The 8,693-nt window shown below is 38.9% G+C and overlaps 1 pseudogene; it reads left to right on the top strand.

The window, feature by feature from the left end:
• The first annotated feature begins 3,430 nt into the window (after positions 1-3,430).
• On the top strand, positions 3,431-4,214 carry LOC104595043 (uncharacterized; annotated as a pseudogene).
• The last annotated feature ends 4,479 nt before the right edge of the window (positions 4,215-8,693 follow it).

An 8,693-nucleotide genomic window follows, 5' to 3' on the forward strand; every position in this document is an offset into this window, starting at 1 on the left:
CAGATTAGCTTCCATACTCTTTCCACTTCCTCCCCCCCACCTTTATGACAATTTAATTCTTCCTTCTTCTTATATTCAAGATTGCCACCAACACTTTCAATCCTTCCTTTAGCCACCACATCTGCTCCTTCAGGACGGGACATTAGAGTATCTGCAACAGGCTGAACACACACCAGTAACAAAAACCGAATGGAAACCCATACCTGATCGCAGAGTAGGAGAATGAGGGAGAAAAGAGGCCTGCATCTGAGAAATTACAGGTAGTGCCAAGTCTGTCCCCTTAGTTGGTGTTTGCAGTGAAGTGGTTAAAGTTAAATTTTCACCTTTGTCAAATCGTACCCGCAGAGAAGCCTGTTCCTGTTCCTCCCTTTCTGGCCTATCTTCACAGTCCACCAGAGATTCCTGTGTCTTTATACCAACTCTGTTTGTGTCCTGAGAGGTTGTAGTTGCTCCCTCATGGAGGGGGGGGGGGGTGTAATAAGCTCCACATCTGAAGCCGTGCTTTCTATCCTTCTCATCTCCCCTTCTTCCTCTTGAGAGAATCCTTCTAAGTAGAGAACCTCTGTACTGAAGCTTTCTTCCTGTAAAATATCCATGTTTTCTTGCAGATCAATACTTCCCAAACTTGCTGTATTCGTCGAAACTTCATCATCACCACCTTCTTCATCTGTGTCTTCACTATCTTCAAAAGGCTCTAGGTCGAGCCGCTTCAAGCTTCTGGGGTTTTGCCTGTCTGGAGTGAAGATCTTGGACCTCTTGGCCGGAACCCATTGTAGGTAGGTTGGGGCCGATACTGCTTCTCGTGCGCAGGCTTGATAGAAAGAACTCGAGGAAGAGGGAGATGGACGGTTCTTACTGTCTATTGGAGCTGTTTCTTCCCCATGTGCGTGTGACTTAAGTGAGTCACCTGACCTGGCATGGGCCAACTTGATCCGCGGCCCATCTATCCTTTTGTTACCAGGCCCAACAGCGTTTTGAGGCCCACTCGAGCTAATAAACTCTGGCACGTGAGACTTTACAAGGTCACACTCAGTGTCCCCTACCCCAAATTCCGGTTCACCCTTTTTTGGTTCAACCAGGTCTGACACCTTAACCTTCCTTTTGATTTTTGAATTTGAATCCGAAAATTCACCTTCTTTTACCACTTGAGCATAAAACTTGTTCTCCACATAGTTGACCGCCCAGCCCTATTCCTTGACCTTTGTCATTTTGACCTTCCTGTCTGCCAAAACCTTTAGACAGTCCTAAAGGCTGTCTATCCAAATTTGTGAAAGTTTTATCTTCTCTGAGTGCCCTGCCCCCATCCTGCCACGTAGTTCTAGCCATTATTTCCTTTCATCTTCAACCTGTCGAGCTTCCCTCCACAGACTAGCTTCAATGGAGGATGCCAACCAAACTGTGTGAAAGACCCCTTCTACATTAATACTTACCTTTCTGGGTATATCTTCAGGCTTAACTCCACTCACCAACAAGGCTGCCGATCGTAGGTCTCCCCAGAACTCTCCGTCAAGACGAGCACCACAAAGCATTGCAATGGAGGCTGCTGTCTCATGATTCCACAAGTGGAAAGGCACCCCAATCAGTTGAACAATCACACCATCTTCCACTGAGAAAGGCTTGGAGTTCGACGAGGGAGACCACTTTAACAGACTAAAAGAACCTCAAGGATCCTGAAAGCTCAGAGCTTCCACTTCAATCAAATTTTCAACAGGATCAAGTAGGGCCTTAAAACTGTTAAAAGGAGTCAGGATAAAGGTGGTTCTCCGGTTCAATTTTTGTATTAACATATCAGCCACTTTCCTCCACTCCAGCATCGGTTTATTAGCCTCAAGCACCATCATGTCTTCCCAACGACCTTTTCTTACATTGACAGTCATTGTGGGAAGGCTCTGACAGTGTGCCATAACAAACATATCCTTCCTTTTCACCTCAGCATCAGTCTTCCTTGGAACCTCTCCCTCTCCTTTATCTTCCCCCTTTCTCCTGGAATTCTGAGGCAACCTCCTTCCATCCTTGACCATTCTTTCCTTGAGGGAAGCAGACCATTTGCTTCTTACCTTTAGCAAAAAATTCAGACAAGGAGATATATGAGCCTTTTGAGTTCCTCTTACACTCCATCAGGTAACTTCTTCCTGTCTCCACGGACCATTCCTGCCTACTTGGTTTTTTGCCTCTATTTGCTGCCTCCGACATGAACTCCATGAGCCATTCAACCATCTCCTGACCTTGAACCAGGACCATAGCCTTCTTCATTTCCCGAATCTTTAGGCTAGAGTGTCCCTTAATCTTCAATTCCTTGAAGAGAAACTCCTTAGCTTCGATTCTCAAGGACTTCCTCCATCGTGCAACCTCCACAAAGCCTCTGCTGTCCATCGTGCTAGCCCCCTTCTTCCTACAAACTTACCCCTCCATCTTTGTTACTGCAGCTTTGCATATTGCAGAACCAACTAAAGACCAATACAATCACTTCCTACCCAACCCTTACCCACGTAGGGTTCTCCACTTTTCCATCAATGCAGACCTCAATGCTAGAGTTCCATTATTCATCTGCAATAGAGTTGCATTGAGAGAACTTGCTACTTTTGTTTTGGATTCTGGGAACTAAGATAAGGGTAAATTACAGACACCCATTGCGTACTTTTGTTTTGTGACAAAGACCCCCTTCCCCTTGTTCTTTTAGATTCCAACACTTTATCCCTGATCATCCAATGGGGCTAACGGTAAAAGCATGATTACCAAATTGCCCAGCAAGTGGTTTATCTTCAATTCTACATCTCCACCATTAAACAGTCGGCTTCAATTGGAATTTCTTTCTTAATAGCCACCACACGAAACACCTCTTTTTCCACCTTAATTTTGTTGTTATTTGTCATCAAGATTGGGGTCCTTGGTAAGACCACTTCATCTTTGTCAATGATTAATTCCTCCACAGAGCCAGAGGCTACTTGGAATTTAGAATTGCTGGCCCATCTTCATATTGGGCACTTGGAGGCTAAACATAGAGCGATAAAATAGACTTGTTACAGTTATGAAAGCGATAAATAGACTTATTATAGTTATGGAGGATGAGAAGAATGTAGTGGTTGTGTTGGGTTGAAGAAATATCTCAGCTTTGGTCCAGTTGCGTACCAATTCACCTAGAATGGGGAGAAAACAGTCACGACATTTTGCTCACTTGCAGGGTCAGGGAGTTGTTAGAATTTGCTCGTTTTAGAAGGCCCTAGAGGGGTTTGTCAATGTCACCAGACACTACTTGTGGAATTGCTGGTACTGGTGGTGTTTGCCTATTGGCTGTAATTTGTCGGACTATAGAAATTGATTCCATAGGCTGCAGTTGTAGGTATATTGAAGAATTCGTTGGCTATTTGGGAGACAGACATAATATTGCTGGAGATGGGACGATAATATGATAATACCATGATAAACCTCCCTTGATTGTAGAATATTGTTTGGTTCCAAAGAGTATGCTGCCAAGTTCTTGCAAAATCTCATTGCTAGCAACAACCGTCTTAGAACATTAAAAGGTGGAGTTAGGAGCCTGTTGGAATCTGCAATGGGGGTGCTGTGGAATTTAGGCTTTGCTTTCAATGTAAGAACTGGTTTCACTTGGTCTTCTCCCATGTTTAGTTTATGTGCTTAAAGCTGGATTCTTTGGTGCACAGCTGACAACTGCTTCAGCTATTTGTCGCATTAGCAGCTGGATATATTCATCTGCTTGTGAAGCTGCTTGAGGCTAAAACAACAGTGCGAGAGGCTGCTGCACAAGCAATTTCGAGCTTGATTACACTTTCAACTTTCACAGAATTTTAGAGCAGTCAAAAGTGATGAGAAGATGTGTCGAATCTTTTCTTGACCCAAGTCCTTAGAAAACAGCAGAGAAGTATGCTGTTTCCTATCTCACTTCTCTATCCTTAAGCAAGAAGTGCAAGAGGTTGATGATCTCGTATGGTGCTATTTGGGTATCTCAAGAAACTGTCCAAAATGGAAACCCAGAGGGGATAAAAAACTGCTTGAATGTTTGGAAAGAGGAAAGCTAAGAAGTTTGTTTAGTAGGAAGTGATTGTATAAGTTTTCGTTAATTTAGTGTAATGGTGCTGTGCTAGAAAATCAAGTCATGATGCTGCACATGTACTGGAATTGGGTGTGCTCATTTGGGAGTTCGAGTCTTTAAGCCACGTTATGAGTTAATAAAACACGTCAGTTTTGGTTTTTAACACCTTGGAATTAGTAGTGGCATTAATCCATGAAAAGCAATGAATGGTTGACGGAATCACTTGATGAGTTTACAGGAGCTAGTTCTGGTTAGGGGTGCCAATTGAACCGGATTTGGTCCAATCCAATCTGGTCCAATATGAGTTCATTACAGATGGACCAGGTCCAATCCAATCTGATGAATACTCTGGATCATTTTGGACCAGTCCAATTCAATGTCTGGACTGTCAAATCTGTTCAATTTTGTTTTAATTTAGAATGGTTCCAACCCAGGCCTGGTCCATTGACACCTGTATTCTTATCTTCTATCAATGAACTGGATATTGGTTCAATCTGACCCAAGCCAATATAAATGCATTATGGATAGACCAGGTCCAATCTGATCCAATAAATACTTTGGACCATTAGTTTGGACTAGTCCAATTCAATGTCTTATTGGTTCGTCCAGTCTGTCCAAAATGATTTTGATTTGGAAATCAACTCTAAATACAGTCCGTCCAAAATGATTCACGTACAGATCCACCAAGATAGGACCCAAAGCTAGAAATGACAAAGGTCCATAGTTAGATTGGTCACTCATAATTCCACACAGACCAAATGGAATATTATAATATAACTTGCTGTTTCATTATATATTTGGAACAAAATTTATGAATTGGATCAAGGTTTTAAAAGGCTAAAGGTGTAGTTGAGTCATAAATCTCAAAATTTAAGAAAAATGTTAATTAAAGTTTTGAAATGATAAAAATAACATGATATACCAAGCTAGAATGATCAAAGGTACAAATAATCATAACATAGAAGTTTGAGTAGTAACTAGCTTTTTAGCACTAAACAAACTAATAATTAATCAACTAACAATTATTAACCTTTTACATTTCAAGTTTTAATTCTCAAATTATTCAAACAATCGATCATAACGTTTTAGAATTTAGATCATAAAAAACTGTCCATTAAAAATGATTTCACCAATGGGATCATATGATGAATCATCAATATGATATTATATTTCTGGTCACCCAACAATTTAGAAGAAGGGAAACAACTTAGCTGATCATCAAACTTACCTTCCCTGAACTTTAACATAGTTGCAAGTAGGTCCCCTTTGTTAAAATCCTCTCAAAACAGGCATTAAAATGTCCAAAATACCCATACAGATGCTTTTGACCAAAATGTTTGTTTTTTGATTTTTCTCTTTATATGAATTGCTAGCCCATACCCATCCAATTTCTTTTCTAAAATTGATTTTTTTTTTCCAAAATTTCCTTCATATCAATTACTCAAAGGTAAAGCTGCAACTTTAAATTCTCTATTTTATTTGTTGTTTATAAAGTCTGTTATTATTTTTTTCCCATGGGTATTTTGGACATTTTCTTGTGCCTCTCGTTAGAGGATTCTAATAAAGGTCTTTTTATTGGCCTATAGTCATCAGTGTCCCTCTCATATATTTTGAACCATAAAAAATATGTCAAATATATATGTTTTTGGTATTAATTTACTAAATTGTCATAGATTCTTGAGCTTACACCTTTTTAGGCTTCAAGCGCTTACACTTTCATAGATTCAGGCTTGAGGCATACACCTCCTAAGAAGGGCTTAAGCCTTGAAGCAAAATTTGTATGTTTCGCCCAATGCCATTTTAAATAAAACAGAAACAAATAGCGTCTAAGAGTTACAGCACAAGCAGTATCCGGCTTGGTGGAAGAGATTGTCAATGGCTTCGCTTTTGAAACACAACCGGGACTTGAGCTATGAGTTAAAGAGAAAATGCGGTGGAAGCGATGGATGCAACAATGTTGTGAAGGGAAGTGCCTTGCCATCGATTTAAAGGATGAAATGTATAAACCGCACATGGTAGTCACGTGGGAATATTCCATGTAGTTAACTGATGAATAATAATGGCAAGGACAAGTGAATGCAATCTAAAAAGCACAGGGGGTGTTTTGTCGCAAAACAAGTTCACTGGGCTGTCAATATTCTCAAAGCATAGGATGGGTGTCTGTAATTTATTCTTAAAGCTCAGTTTGCAAGGAGTACAAATACAAATATGTAGGTATTTTATATGAATTCGTACTGTACATATTTGTATTTGTTTCCTCCCAAAGAAAGATTACAAATACAAATATTTACAAAATAATATAAAATACAAGGTTTTGCACTTCACATATTTATATTTGTACTCCTTCAAAATTGAGCCTATTGGCTCAAGTTGGGAAGAGTGTAAATACAAATATGTTCAGTGCAAAGTCTTGTATTTTCCATTTCTAAACCTTGCATATGTATATTTGTACTCTTTTCAAACTGAGCCAATTGGAGTATGCTTGAATTTCCCTATATATTCATGCATATCTAAATTTTTTCCCACTATCTAAATGTATTGCTGTCTCTTAAAGTTGGTTTTTTAATATTCTGTGTTTCAAATACTTTGAACGCTTGCATGCATCACAGCATAAATATGGATAAGAGGATTGATATAACCGACATGTAGAGAACCCAATTTAATAATGTAGCAATGTGGCTGCTTAACTTCTTTTACTACGTACCGAATTGATCAAGCCTTGACAAGAAGTGGTTGGCTCCTCAATCGGTAATGGTAATGTACCTAGAAGAGGTGTCTAAACTAGGGGTTGTAAATTGTGTATCCGATTCTGATTTGAAGAATTTATATATCAACGGGCTTGAGCCCTTAGACTGGGATTCAAAATTTATCAAATCCTCAACTCAAAGCCTGCCAAAGTTGCAATCTATCCCAAACGGAGATTTGTTCATCAGTAAGGGTTTGTTGATAGGACTTAAGGCGGTCATTTGAATGAAAACATCCAAAGAAGGGGAAAACATGGTTTGGAGGACATGTACTTAATAGGGTAATAAAGTTGAGAACACAGGGTGCAGTGTTGGAATATTATATTGGCGTTTCCTCCTTATGAGGTGGGCCCACACAAATGAAAGCCAAAAATGAAAAAAAAAAAGACAGAAGGTAGAGGAAAAGAAATACTCTATTCTTTTCGTTAAGAGTTGAGTTCTTGGAAGTTAGGGTTTTCTTGGAAAGTTTTTGCTCCTTTGCTTTTCAAGGAAAATTTCTGTGAAGGTGCACCCATAGGCCATAGCATGGTTTGGTGTTATTATCCATCTCTAAGAAGCTATTACCAATAGTGTTGATGCATCATTTGAGGTGAGAAGATTTACTTATTTGTTAATTGCAAACCACCATTTTGGTGAGAAATTTGATTGTAATCCAAGAGGGTCTTTTTCTTGATGTTGGATATCCTCCAGCTGTTGTTTGAAGATTTGTATTTACATCATCTTGTCATAGAGGAGATTTTCTGGGTTGGTACTTTGTAGTTTTTTATCCACATTGTAGAGGTTTTCTATGTTAAAATAAGTTATGTGTATCTGTTTTTTAATTGCTTTGGTTGGATGTTATTTATTATTACTGTTATTTCATACTTTATTGAGGCTTGAGTTGTTCTAGAACAAACAAAAACATATTCAGGTTGAACAATGCAAAACAGAATATTATGATACATGCAAATAGGAGCCAAAATTAAGCTGCTCATATTTTGGCTTATTTTGCTTGCAAATCAAAATTATCGATATACTACAATGCTCTTTCCCTACAAATACAATGTATTTTTTACCCTATTGCTGTGTTTAGTTGCAATACAAATAAATTTGCACTGATGCAAAATCATGGAAGTGCAAATGATTTGAATGTAAATTTTGATCTATTTTTGTTTCAAATTTTAGCTTATTTTGTTTAAGGCATGAAGCAGAATAAAGTAAAACCCAAAACAAAATTAAATGAGAATTTACATTTTTTTTTTCATTTGCACTCCCATACATTTATATTAGTTCAAATAAAATTGCACAGCAACCAAACGACAGCTTACAGTACTTTGTTTTGCACAAATATAGACTATAAGGAAGGCAAATCTAGGTATTCTCAGAATGCCTAAAACAAAGTATTTGCTTGCTTCCAAGTGTTCTATTGACCACACATGTATTTGGGACCTACCTACGTATTATGGAGCGCCGCATCTTAATTCAACTGGGAAAGCTTTGGTAGTTTAAGAGAGTGAGGATGTGAGTTGCTAAACTATGGAGGTGGTGATCTTAGGTGGTAATTAATAACACTTCAGACTTCTGAAGTTTGAAAACGTTGTTTTTCAAACGCCAGTGGCGTTTGGGTTTAAGTCTGAAAGGATGATTAAAATGCATTTTCAAATTTGAAACGGTAAGACCATGGTTCAGCACTTGACACGTTTAGATGAATTTCAAACCTAGCCCAAAGTCTAAATAGTTTTGAAAAGATAAGGTATGCCCTTGTTTTAAGCCCAAAATTCTCTCATTTCAGTTCTTCCTCTTGAACGACAAAGGGACATTTGTCGCATTGCCCGACCGGCGAACACTTTACCATCGGTGATGCAAAGTATTTTCGATACTAAGGACTCCCGGCAGAAAATATCAAGCCAAAATGGCCG

Source organism: Nelumbo nucifera, chromosome 3 (genome assembly GCF_055504915.1).
Source record: "Nelumbo nucifera cultivar China Antique chromosome 3, China Antique-T2T, whole genome shotgun sequence".
Classification (NCBI taxonomy): Eukaryota; Viridiplantae; Streptophyta; class Magnoliopsida; order Proteales; family Nelumbonaceae; genus Nelumbo; species Nelumbo nucifera.